The sequence below is a fragment of the Thermobia domestica genome, chromosome 13 (assembly GCF_964235325.1).
Source record: "Thermobia domestica chromosome 13, izTheDome1.hap1.1, whole genome shotgun sequence".
Classification (NCBI taxonomy): Eukaryota; Metazoa; Arthropoda; class Insecta; order Zygentoma; family Lepismatidae; genus Thermobia; species Thermobia domestica.
The window spans coordinates 83,004,088-83,018,178 of NC_137466.1; the positions used below are offsets into that span (position 1 = coordinate 83,004,088).

The 14,091-nt window shown below is 35.8% G+C and overlaps 1 protein-coding gene across 1 annotated transcript in view; it reads left to right on the forward strand.

Annotated features, from left to right (window-relative positions):
- The window catches only part of LOC145668275 (leucine-rich repeat and WD repeat-containing protein 1-like), an 87,624-nt gene that overhangs the window by 41,145 nt on the left and 32,388 nt on the right, over positions 1-14,091 (forward strand). The gene's annotated exons all lie outside the window — the stretch shown is intronic.

The window sequence follows — 14,091 nt, forward strand, 5'->3', positions numbered from 1 at the left end:
GTGTGAGGTCTCTGCTTCAATCCGCAAGCAAGTAAGTTTATGATGTTTCTCATTTCTCATCATCGTTTCAAGGGAACGTTAACATTTCCTGAAACTAACACCTAGAATCAAACTCGGGACCATTGCATAGTAATCAACACACGTGTACGATGGCTCAGTGCTTGTCTCTACTGTATGAGGTCCCTGCTTCAATCCTCAGTCAAGTAAGTTCCTGTTTCGTCCTATCATTTCTCACCGTTTTCGCGGGGACGTTAAACTCAACATTTCCAAGAATCAAACTCGGGACGATTCCAAGGTATCCATGTTCACTCCTAAAGCGGAACAAAATGCCCCTTAAAAGGGAACGAGGTGGACCACCCAAATTTTGTAGTAATATATATTAGGGTCCAGTACTATGATACCAAATGTTTAAATTTGGCAATTTCTAAAACTTAAGGGGCGGGCCAAGGTACCATTCCCGGGGGTGCACATATGTACTTATGTTTCATAATAGGGAATGGACTCCTATACATGGCCATATAACCATATAAGGTAATAGGATCTCATCCAAGGAAATGAATTAGGTCAAAAACCAAACACGTGGTACAACGTAATGCTTACGTTTATATTTTGGCAATTTTGTACCCCTAAAAGGGAACGAGATAGACCACCGAAATTTATAGTGATCTATATTAGGGTTCTATACTATTATACCAAATGTTTAAATTGGGCAATTTCCAAAATTTAAGGGGTGGGCCAAGGCACTCCTGCCAAATTTTTAAAGGGGTGCACAAATGTACCTATGTCTTACAATAGGAAATAAACACCTGTATACACCCATATAACTATATAAGGTAATAGGACCTCATCCAAGGGAATAAAATGAGCCAAAAAAACCAAACATGTGGTTGTACTAAAAATTTGGCAATTTTGTACCCCTAAAAGGGAACGAAGTGGACCACCCAAATTTATAGTAATACATACTATTGTACCAAAATGTTTAAATTGGGCAATTTCCAAAATTGAAGGGGTGGGCCAAGGTACACCTCCCAAAAATTTCAAGGGGTGCAGCAATATACCCATGTCTTATGAAAGGTAATGAATCCCTGTATATGCACATATAACCATATAGGGTAATAATACCTCATCAAAGGGGATAAATTAGGTCAAAAAACACCCCGAAATTTGAATTTTTGGCAATTTTTTACTCATGAAAGGGAACGACATAGACACCCAATACTGATAGAGGTACATACTATGGTCCTAGGCTACCATACCAAATTTTTAGATTTGGCAATTTCCAAAATTTAAGGGGTGGTCCTATGTACCCCTGCCAAAATCTAGAGGGGAGGTCCTAAGTACCCCTAGGTCATTGACACGGGCCAGGGACCATGGGTCCTGGGGGGTGGTCCTATGTACCCCTGCCAAATTTTAGGGGGTGGTCCTAGGTACCCCTAGGTCATTGACCCCGGCCAGGGACCATGGGTCCTGAGGCAGGGACCCAGGGGCCAAAAAGTTAGGCCAAGTCATGCGATTACTACTAACGTGCCTGCTATGTGTAGATGTCTTAAATGCACGGATAACTCGCATTTGAACTGTTTTTCAAGTCACATAAAGCATGTTTTTAACAATCATAAGTGTTTCTTCTTCTGGAACTGATCATCTTGATTTTTTTATTTTGGAATTCCTGCAGAAAATTCCTACAGGGAATTCGTGTTATGATTCAGTTCAAAATCTCTTATCGTCGCGAATTGTGTCGAGGAATTTGAAGCTTTAAAATATATAAAACGATAATTATGCCTGTTGTGCTGTATGGTTGTGAAACATGGTCGCTTACGCTGAGGGAAGAACGCAGACAAAGTAATTGAGAATAAAATCCTGAAGCGAATATTCGGAACCAAAAGGAACGGAAATGAGGAATGGCGAAAACTTCATGATGAGGAACTGCATAATTTATACCATTTACCAAACATTGTTAGGGTCATCAAATCTTGGAGGCCCAGGTGGGCAGGACATGTAGCGAGAATGGAAGAAAGTAGGAACGCTTTCAAAGTTTTAACTGGAAGTCCAATCCGAAAACGACCATTAGGAAGCCTAGGCGCAGATGAGAGGACAATATTAAGTTGCATCTCGCAGAAATAGGAATACAAAGTAAAAACTGGATCCAGTTGACTAAGGATAGAAGTCAGTGGAGAGCTTTTGTGAACATGGCACTGAACCTCCGGGTTCCATAGGTCATAGAGTGAGTTCGTTAATTTTAGGCGAAATTTATGTACTTTATATGGATTTCGTGCCGCTAGCTAGTTCCAATTGTTTAAAAATATGCCCCTGCCAAATAGCAGTAACTTTCGTGAAAAGAAAAGTGTCATATTGATATACATTGCTGTACTTTTTCCTTAATGCTTAAGAAACATTTTTTGGGATTGAAATAGGTTAATGATTGGGAATTAATTCAAAATTTAAACCCAATACTTTCACGTAAATGACATAATTAACATTTAATACTAATTCCTAATGTTTTTTCTTCAGTTCGCGACTTGTATTATACGAAGAAAAAGATTTGATTTAAATCAAAAAAATCGATTTAAATCAAAAAAATCAACAAAAATGATTTTTTTGAAAAAAATCATGATTTTTTTCCACCCTGCCTGTGACCTTAGTCCAACAAACAGGCGATTATTGAAACCATACGGTGTTATTAGTGACAATAACTTTTTCAAAAATCCGTGTGATCTTTCAAATTACTGATATGCCGCATTTATTAAAACTAACGAGAGATCATTTTTTGGACAAAGGATTTGTGTTAAGCAATAACGGTGAAGTAGATCATCAGTGCATTCAAGATCTTTTGGAGAAATCACAAAGTGACATTAAATTAATTCACAAAATTACATAGCATCATTTAGATGTACCAAACATCAAACGTCAAAATGTTAAACTAGCTGCTTAACTCTTCTCAAATAGTTAGGGGAAAGCATTACTTTATTGCCGGGAAGCTGGAATAATTGGTGGTAAGTGGAAAGAAACAGCATCCATTCTTAAGTTGATAAATGATTGGTTTGATATTTTTAATTCATATGGGAACTTCGAAGGTAATCCTCTGAAACGAAATTATGGAACTGTTTTGGAGGCACAAAATTTAGTGTTAAGTGAAGTTGACAACCCCATGGATAGTTTGCGTGTGAAAAGTAATATACAAACGCTGCCTTTTCAGCATGGAATCCAAATGTGCAACAATTCACTTCGAATGTTTTCTGGTATACAAGCTTTATTTGGAATAAAGTATATCATAACAAATAAATTAAATCAAGATGTACTTGAGAACTTTTTTTTAATTATTATATTCGTGGTATAGGTAGTACAAATGACCATCCTAGTTCATGTGATTTTAAATATAGAATGTTCAGTTACATTTTAGGCAAGCTTTCGTCATCGATTTTTGTTAAACAAATGTAAATTGCCTGAGTGGAATACAAAACTTTGAAGATGAATCTGCGATGGAATGCCAAACCACCAGTTTATTAAAGAAAGAAAAAAAAATGTTGAAGGAGAAACCACAATTGAAATTGAGGATCCAACTAATTCAATAAGAAAGGAAGTTGAAAACACATTAAAACTCGGCAAAATTTCAAAAGAAAGTCTAAAGTACGTCGTGCCCATCATTTCAGGAAGCAATACAATAACCTAGGTGTAACGCTACCAAGACAATTATAGAACAGAAAAAGGAAGTTGAGTAAGGTTTCTTGCATCAAAACAATTGACAGAGCCAAGTGAACACTTTTTTTTCTGTTGTAGAAGTGTCAGAGAAGTGCTTCATGGACTGTCATGGTTGCTACTTCAGTCGCGGTTGTGGCATAGTTCAAAGTTGAACAGAAATAATTTAAACAAGACTGAACAAAGTGTGACTCTCGAAGTTATTAATTACTTGGTGAAAACCAGAACATATATCGAGATAAAAGAAATCAATAAAGAACTACCACGTGCAAATGCTACAGAAAAGAGAAAACTTACTAAAGAAATTATATAATTTTATGGTTTTATATGTTTTCTAGTCTAACTGTAATACCCTGTACACCGTCTTAACTACGCGTAGTACTTTCTGTTTCTTGCTTAAAATAATTGTGTTGTTGCAATTTCTTTGTTTGAAATGCTTTGTATATACATATTTTATTTCTATATATTTTTAGAACAAGATAAAAATCTGTATATGTAACGTTCTATTTTGTACAAATGTTTATAAGTTGTCGTGGCGTATATTTTGACATTAATATTCAGAAAACTGTCAATTTTATCAAACCTCTTGTACAAATACAAATTCTATAAATAAACCATCAGCGATTTCAAATAAGATGATTTTTTTTATAAAACAAAAATAAAAACTGTTTAAAATATTAAATATATATATATATATATATATATATATATATATATATATATATATATATATATATATATTCATTCTCAGACGTGCGCCCCTGCTAAATGAAAAACTCTCCTGAGATTCTGATGAAACTTATATAGGAGCAACCTCTTTTTTTAAAAGAAAAAAATCTGTCCAAGCAAAACGAAAATATACTTATGTGCACCTCTGTGAAAACCATGAATCCACCCCTTAGATATTGGGGGGCGCGGTGGCTCAGTGGTAGAGCGTTCACCTCTGGTGCTTGGGGTCCCGGGTTCGATCCCAGCCCCCGCCAAGTGAACTTTGTGGTGGACAAACACCGTGCTCGTGGGTTTTCTCGGGGTTCTCCCGTTTCCTCCCACTTTCTTCATTCCACCATTTCACTCATCTCTCATCATCACCGTCTCCTTTAGCCTAACCGGCATAACCGTGGGACGTAAAACTTAAAGATTTCATTTCATTTTCCGCCCCTTAGATATTCTCAGAATTTGTATGAGGTCATCTGTAAAAAATACTCCTTCAAGCAAAATATTATAATAGTAAATCGAAACCGATCAGTGTGTTACGAAAATATACTTGAGCATACATAAATATATAATCATGAAGTGCATTAACGACAGACTGCATTTCAGACTATTCAGGCCTATACATATTCGAGTGTATTACTTCATATGTTAAAAAAAGAAGAAGAATGTAGTAAGCAATATTGGCTTGTTCAGGCTTCAAAGTTGTTTAATATGAACCGTTTCTTTTGTTATTATAAATATCTTCCTTTGAATTCACTTAGCTTAAGCATTGATTACGTTACATTTATATTATTTGTACTAAAATTTTTCACTCCGTTGAGGATCACTACAAACACAAGCGAAGTTTGCGTGTGAGATACCAGCGAGCAAGCGCTTGTTAAAAGTCCATCTGCCACTTAGATGACGTCAATGCGCCAGTGACAAGACTTTAGTACCGCATTGCATCCACCTTCTTCACCGTGGGTAGAACACTCAGAGATAGGTGAACTGACCCCTACTGGCGAAGGTGAGGCTTTGACTGTCCTCCGAAATGGGCAACTATGTCGTGCCCTTGGGTTCAGGACCTAAAGACTGTGTGATGATCTACCCCATCATATATATATATATATATATATATATATATATATATATATATATATATATATATATATATATATATATATATATATATATCACCTAGTAGGGTGGATCCAACGCCATAACGGGAGCTTTACAACCACTCAGAGAGCGTTTGGCATGTGCTCTTGGCACCAGGTGGGATACTTAGTATCCTAACGCACTCATTGAACCTCAAAATGTGCAGTGAGGTAGTAAGAGTCCCGCAGTTGTATCCTCTTGACTGGATGGATCCCAACGACCCTGCCGGGGAGGCCCCAGACTCTCAATTGACCATATTTGCGTATGCAGCCTACATCAGTCATAGGTTTCGGTAATGTATGGTTTACCTCTACCGTAAGTAGAGAAAGTCCCGTATTGCTTGATGCCTCTACCGGGGGAGAGAACGGTAATTTTCTCCCAAATGTTGATCTGTACGTGCCATTGGGCTCGGAAGGTAGCTGAGCTACAATGCGTGTGTGATACCTAAACACGTAAAAGAGAGATAGTCCCTTATTGCTTGGACGATTCTGTCCGGGAGAAAGGCTTGTCTTCTGCCTTAGAGGTGCCTAATCGGAAACTGGGGGGAAAAGTGCCAATTCCAGAAATCCGGGTAACTGTTTCCAATCCCAGTGGAAGGGAGGACTCTAACCGGGTTTGATGCTGATACAGGGTGTCTACTGGTCATGAAAGTCATGAAAGTCATGAAAAAGTCATATATTTTGCTTAGTGGTCATGAAAGCCATGAAAAAGTCCTTTATTTATCCAACTGGTCATGAAAATCTGAAATCTCAGAGTATATTTTTATACTTCATACTTTTATACCTCATACTGCATGTACTGAAACAGTTGTATCAGGTCAGTAATTGTGAGAATTTCCCCCACCAGTTAGTGCTGGCTAACTGGTACTTTACTGTCTTCCTAGCTGCACCCCATTTCATCTTCTAGTCTCTGTAATATAGTAACAACTTTTTAGTGTCCAACTTTCTGATCTGCTATTTCTTAGAAGTAAAGAAATAGCAGTTCAGAAAGTTGGACACTAAAAAGTTGTCTTGAACATCATGAAAACTGATATCGTTAAACTCAGAGACCTCGAAAACTATGAATTTAACACTAATATTGGTCGTTTTTGAGTACTTTTAAAATCTCGCCCCCCTCCCAACCTCACTCCTAGAGAGTAGAGTATGACCTTGAAGTTGAATTGGATTAAAATGTCACTATTTATCTCAGCGACCCCTAAAATTATGAATACTTTGGAAAGAGCTTAAAAGTATATGACTAACTTAAAAATATATGAAAGTATCCAGACTCTATGTAAACTAATATAAATTTTTACATATAAAGCTTTATGAAATGTTTTTTTACTAAACTCACTATGATCTTTAATTGTGTGATAAGTTCAATCTTTAATTATGTGGTAAGTTCTTTAATTATGTGATATTCAATCAAGATGTCCATTTTTGTGTTCACTTTTTTTTAAGTTTTGATATGATACTAGTATGCAGACTGTGAGAAAAAAATATTTGTAAAAGTACCCTTGAAAAAAGAGAAGAAAGAAGGCATCAGACCCCATCCAGGATGAAGGTTCCATTATGAACAAATTCATTAGGTCTTATCAGTATATTTATGTACGCTAATTTCAAATATGACACGATGGAAAAGAATTGTATATTTACGTAATCAGTCTTTTCTTGTAAACGAAAATTATAAATTTAGAATTCAGAGTACATAAAATGCAGATAAAAAACCTAGCTGAATGTAACGGGACTGTTTACAAGATTTTTTTAAATCTATAGAACCTGGTAAGCCTTAAACCCACACTTGAACCGCAATTAAAAATTTGTTTACTGCCTTTTAAATTTGCTCTTCCATTTTAAAATTAGTTGTCAGCTAATCGACATTATGTACATTAGACAAATAAGAACATAATGTGATCTTCATCTTAACCGATGCACCACTGATGGTAGGGGTTTATTATTACTAATGGTAAATTTTTATCGCCATGGTCATGAAAATTTGAACAAAAAGGTCATGAAAAGTCATGAAAAAGTCATGAATTTACTTTCTGGTATTCCAGTAGACACCCTGTGATATCAACTCCAAATGGTAATCTGACGCGTACCATTGGATCCGGGATGAGATACGGGAGTATATCTGTGTTCGCTGTACCTATTCGATGACCTGAGGCCTTCATACGATAGAAGTAGGCAGGGCCGGTAAATAACAAGCCTCTTCCCTTCCGGTTAGCGTGGGAATTCAGGACTTGAGTTGGATTCTACTGACCTGTGGTCAAACCATGTGATTCTGTAGCTGGTACTTGTACTGGTGGGATGTGATAACGCTCGGACGCCATATCTGAAGAGCATGGTAGGCGTTCAGTACTCAGTCCGGCTACGCAGTGGTCGTGGAAAAATAATACTCCAAAACGTACCATACAGGTTCTAATATTTGTTCTCTTTTATATAAAACTTTATGCTGCTTAAAATGAATTTTCAAACGTAATTAATATTAGGGCCAACTTTTTTTTCTCATTTTACCTCTTTCAAATATATATTGTAAGAGAGAGAAAGGATTCAAATATTTTCCATCAACCTATTCTTCCAGTACGATGGACATTTTAGCGTATAGATAGATGGTTATCAGTTAAACTCTAATTTCTGTGACATGGCATATTTTTATCCTGGCATCATTATGTATTCGGTTAAATATAAGCACACTTCTGATTCTTGTGAATACGAAAATACTGTTTTTATTGGTCATATAACAACATATTTGAACCGTATTATAGCTTCAGGTCATACTTGGACGCGAAGTTATTGATAAGAATATTTTTGATATTATTTTTAGGTGGATTCCACCTATTGCTTAGAAATATTGACCTTGTGTAACGGAATTTGAAGGAATACTGTTCAGTATGAGAGGGTCAAAATGGTTTACCTGGCGAATGAATGAATAATTATGATTTACGGGGACATTAGCAGTGAGGCTGGTGGAGCATAAATCACTTTGAAAGAGAAATCACCACCTCAACCTCTGTCTCCTTGTCACTGCAAAGATACTCAAAATCTTTCTTTTGTTGCATATTGTTGGAAAGTATTTCCATCCATATTCTACGAATACTTCAAATATACGAGGAGATGGAAGTAGTGCTGCGAAAATGCTGGTAATCCATATTAAGCACGATTAGTCATATAACGCCGGAAGAATTTTTCCCCAGGCCACCTCGTGAAATTATCATTGCAGGGTTCCTACTGGTCAGGGAAAATGGTGCAGTCAAGAAACTCAAGGAAAAGAACAAGAAGTCAGGGAAATTTTATAAAATGTTTTTTCGAACATTAATTGTACACCAGTTTCAGCTTAGCCAACCATTAATGATCACAGTATGGAACATTGCTCAGATTTTTGTGGGTAGTAAATGGAATGAGCAGTTGATTATTATTTGTCTCTATAGAATAAATCTCATATATAAGCTGACACCTGTCATGAAAGTCAGGGAATTTCCTATCAAAGGTGAGGAAGAAGTCAGGGAAATAGATTTTTTCATATCAGTAGGAGCCCCGCATTGGTACTTATAAGACCCGTCTTTTTCTTTCTTTTATACTGAGTATATGGATATTTTTCGAATATGAGGGATATTCGACAAATGTTGGAGGGATTTTTGTTATAGAACCTGGTGTTGTCGCGCTGCCCGAAGTCAGGTTGCATAGAGTTTTTTTAGCAGTAGCATCATTTCAGCGTTGGGTTGTGCCAGGAAGAAAGACTCTCCGATATCAGTAGCGTTCCACGCCTTTCATTAGTATATTACTATAAAGTTGATTAAAATATACAGTATATCCCCAAAGAAGCCTTTAAGTCATACTTTGTCATTTTTAGGGCATAGAAATACGAGTATTATTTATTAGAATAATGGAAACATTTGAAAAAATGCAACTTACAATTATATCATATTAATTGCAATTATAAGGTTATTTAAGTTATCTAAACATACCTGGATATTTGTGTAGAATTCCACTGGGAAATTGTCTTTCTCTGAGGCATAGTACTAGTTTCTTCGCAAATACATTCGATGGTTCGTTAATATATTGCGTAATTTCTTAAATATCCATGCTGTCTTTAGAAATCAGTCTGCAAATATCATGTAACAACCAAATTGAATTTTGGCTTAATAGACGTTGCACTTTGCATCAATGTCAAAATAAATCTTTGTGTACACTAATACTTCAAATACGTATATACACTTAGAAATGAAAGAAGATATAGGCGTTTATATTGAGCGAGATACGTGGCTTGCATGAGAAAAAACTTTGTTGAAAGAAAGGAAGAAAAAATTTCAAGCGGGCTGATAAGTAAAAGATAGGAGGATAATAAATGTAAAGTTGGATCTTCAGAAAAGGGTTAATAATCCGTTATTACTACAGGCTTCTGTTTCTGCTACAATGAACCTTTATTTGGAGGGCTTCTTGAGGATCGAGTTAGTTACATAACAGATTATTACATACATCAGTTGAGTTAAAGGCCAGGGAAAGAGCATCATCATGATCCCGGCCATCATATAGACTGTGCCATGGGGTTTCTCGTCCAAACTTCGAAAATTTTAATTGTGGATCTCACTTGAGTAATTCAAAAGACTTCAAAACTTCTACATGGAATGTTCATGTTAATAGTAGTTACTCTGGCACATAATAAAAGAAAAATGATCCTTCTCTTAACCAGAAAGAGAACGAACTCAACCAATTGTGTAAGTATGAATCCAAAGCAAAAAAAAAAAAAAAAGTAAGGAACTAGACTTGATGTACTTGATATAGTTGTTAACAAAAATTAAAAAAAAAAAAAAATGATCAAGGTATTGATTAGTGAGATCAGTTGAGAGGATGTTGCCAAATTTTAAAAGTTGACGAGAAACCAATAAAAATATATTGAATAATCCGAAAGCGGCCATTACTTTCGAAATACATTAACGGGTCCTGCGTCAGTTAAATAGATGTATGTTGAGGTACGGAAGTACTTTAACTTACCATATGTAAGATTATGTGGAATAAAATAACAGTAAGTATAAAAGATACAAGCCACCGCACTGAATTTTCTTTCCCGTTTATTAAGTTAGCATGTATATATGTCTGTAAAACTATTTATGAGAGTGGCTGCAAATCGAATTTGAAGTTTAATCTTGTATATACGTAAATGCATATGTAAAGTATTAATTAACATGTTATTGTTTAACAGCACCGGTTCAAGTTTTGATTTCAATTATAACATAAAATATTGCATTAAATCCAATTTGTATTTTTATTTTCGCTGTAGATAAGTGATTTGTTTGCAGAAGTGGGTTGTCATGGGAATATCAAGCCAATTTTATGCATAACCAATACTGTTAGGAATATAAGCTTAGCTTTCGAGCAGGACATTTTTATCCATAATTCTTTCCTACCCTTACGTTGAAGCAAATTTCATCGTATTTTTGAAGCAAAGTACTTCAATTGTCACGCGGTTAAATATTCAATTACAGTAAGCAAAGCTCTTTGTAAGTAGATCTAACAGTGGAATAAATCAAAAAGTATATATATTCGAAATAATGGGCCGCGGTGGCTCAGTAGTAGAGCGTTCACCTCTGGTGCTTGGGGTCCCGGGTTCGATCCTAGCCCCCGCCAAGTGAACCTTGTGGTGGACAAACACAGTGTGCGTGGGTTTTCTCGGGGTCCTCCCGTTTCCTCCCACTTTCTTCATTCCACCATTTCATTCATTACTCATCATCACCGTTTCCTTTAGCCTAACTGGCATAAACGTGGGACGTAAAACCCAAAGATTTTATTTCATTTTTTATTCGAAATAATGACAGCTCTTATTTGGGGCACATATGGTGTTTGAAGTAGTAACTCTGAGGTTGCGTATGCTGGTTAGGTTAGGTATGCCTGGCTGTTGTTAATGGTGTTTTAGGTGATTGTCTGTAGTACGTCACTTGAGGTAGAACGAAAGCGTGTCTTGAAATGGGCGGACGGTGGAGGCGAAAGCGTCTCTTGAATTTCAAAGAAGGCCAAATTATGAGTACGCACTTAATGTTAATTGGCGCAAGTGTATGTATGGTGGCCAGTGTATTAGGTGTGTCGCGAGGAACAGTGTTGAAGCGATGACGGGCCACACAACTCATGGCAAAACATTATCGGCGAATAGTAACAGTGGATGGAAGAAAAATCTCAGTGACAGGAATCGCTGAGTGTTGAAATGTATTGTCACCAAGAACTGTAGATCGAATGCAGCAAAAGTGACTCCAAAATGTAATCAACTCATGGAGCAGCTTATTGCGACATTTACGGTCCGATGCAGTTTGTATAACATTCGGTCGGGTTGCAATTTCCAAACCACTGCACACCTGAAAAACACTTCAGAGCGACGAAAATAGTGTCGAGAATGTGGAAAGTGCACAGCTTATGGTTGGAAATATGCAATATGGTCTGATGTGGCCTTTTTACGTTATTTCCAACTACAGGTTGTATTTATGTGTGGTGGATGTAGTGTTGGATATAGTTATGTAAATAGCTCGTTTTCTATATATTTTTCCATAATGTCGCAAGACTGACTATTAATCTTGCCTTAAAACTTTTTTAAAAAAAAAGAAATTGTAACTATTTTAATTTCTTCAGTTGAGACCACAGATAATCTATAAATTCTAAGAAGGAAATTAATCCAATGAGGGCACAGTTTAAATTAATCAAATTCATCGATTATATTGATGACACTTTTATTGTCTATAAAACTAATAATCAATTATGTCTTCTTAAGGAACTAAATTCGATATACCTTAAAATTAAATTTATGATCGAACATGAAGAAGACAATAAGCTGGAATTTCTAGACTTGGCATTTAGTAGATGTAACAACAAATTTGCCTCCCGAGTCATTTTCACATACGTACATAGCAAGTCGGCATATTCATTTATAATTAAGACTAACTTCTAGATTAATTTCTTTCTCGATATTTCAGTTATAATATAGCATGTGGTTGGAACAAAGTAATCCTGAAGCGGAAATAGAAAATTTGTCACTTCAGAAAATAGTGTAAACATGCATATAAGAAGAATATACAGAAATTTTTGTATAAGAACTTTCGCCTTCTTATCAGAGGGGAGAAGTAAGAAGAAAAGAAAAGAAAAGTTACAAAACAGAAAAGTAGGTGTAAAGCATCTAGATAGGCGTCGTATTGGAATATAGGGTCACGTGATGATATTACCAGACTGAAAGTAAAAAGAGTTTAAGTGGAAGAGGGTACAACTAGTGGGATGTCGATCAGTAAAAGTACAAGAGAGAGAAAGAATATTAACTTAAGGGAAAAACTCTATACATGTAATATAGAAAAAATAATATCTTAATTCATAGGAAATCAATGAAAATATAAGTTGTGAAATATAATAAGAAATAGTAATGAAAATAATAAGAGAGAACAGAGAATGAAAAGTCTGTAGGATTTAAAAAAAAAATAATGGTGAAGACAAAATGCGTGTATGGGAAAAAGACTAGAGGACAGTTATTTGTCTTATCAGTTTCTTCTGAAAGACATGGAATAGCCGGAGGAGAGGTTTTTGGAAACACTTCGCAAAAAGTGTGGTTAAATATATTCTTTTGTATGTTCTGGAACAGGTCGATGGAGAATTTGAACGCTGCGGGGAGTATCACTGATTGTTGATACGAATGTAAAGAGGGCTTAAAGGAGTTTTGGAACGTAGAAGCTGAGACAGTGGGTTCGTTTGAGGATGTAAATGAATTTGGGAGAATCACAACTATTGGAATGGAGCAGATGTATAGTATTTCTGGAGACTATTTCTTGTAATGAAATTGTGATGGTAAAGGTTCAGGAGGGGGGAAGTAAAAAAAAAAAATGTGTTGATTGGGAAAGCTTTTTAGTTTCAGTTAAAGTAGTGGGTAAAGGATTGTCAAGATAGATTTTATTTTTTGTTGAATGTTTTTGCGCGATTGAACTGTAGAGAATTTGAGGTGTTCTTAGGGGTAATGGAATACATCTGGGTTTATCGCTATATATGAAAGAAGTCCTAAGTGAGTGATTGACTAACTAACCAACACCTAAGACAAACCGCTTCAACTAGAAACTTGAAATTTTGACAGTACATAGAATTTGCAACGTAAGGTACCATTAAGGAAGGATTTTTGGAAATTCAATCGGGAAAAGGGGTGAAATAGGGATGACAATTATTGTAATAAAATGTCTGTATCTCCGAATCTCTAAAGAGAAGACACATGAAATTTGGTATATGGACTTCCCATTCAAAATAATCAGAAATGTGTTTCATCGTTTTTGTTTTATATATATTTTCCCTAGAAGGGAAGTAAAAGGCACGGAAATTGGAGACCCAATTTGGCTCAGTATCACTTTCTCACTTTTGAGTAGAGGACTCATGGAATGGCGTAAGAAAAAAAAATCGGTTATTTCCTTTTCTCTTATTCTAGATTTTGTTACATTAAGAAAACTACATTCAATTTGATCCAAATATTTAGTAAATATGGGCACCGGATATTCATTTTTACTGGCGGCTGGCTATACGTTGTAAGAGTTAAACATGGTATATGTTAAAAACTCTC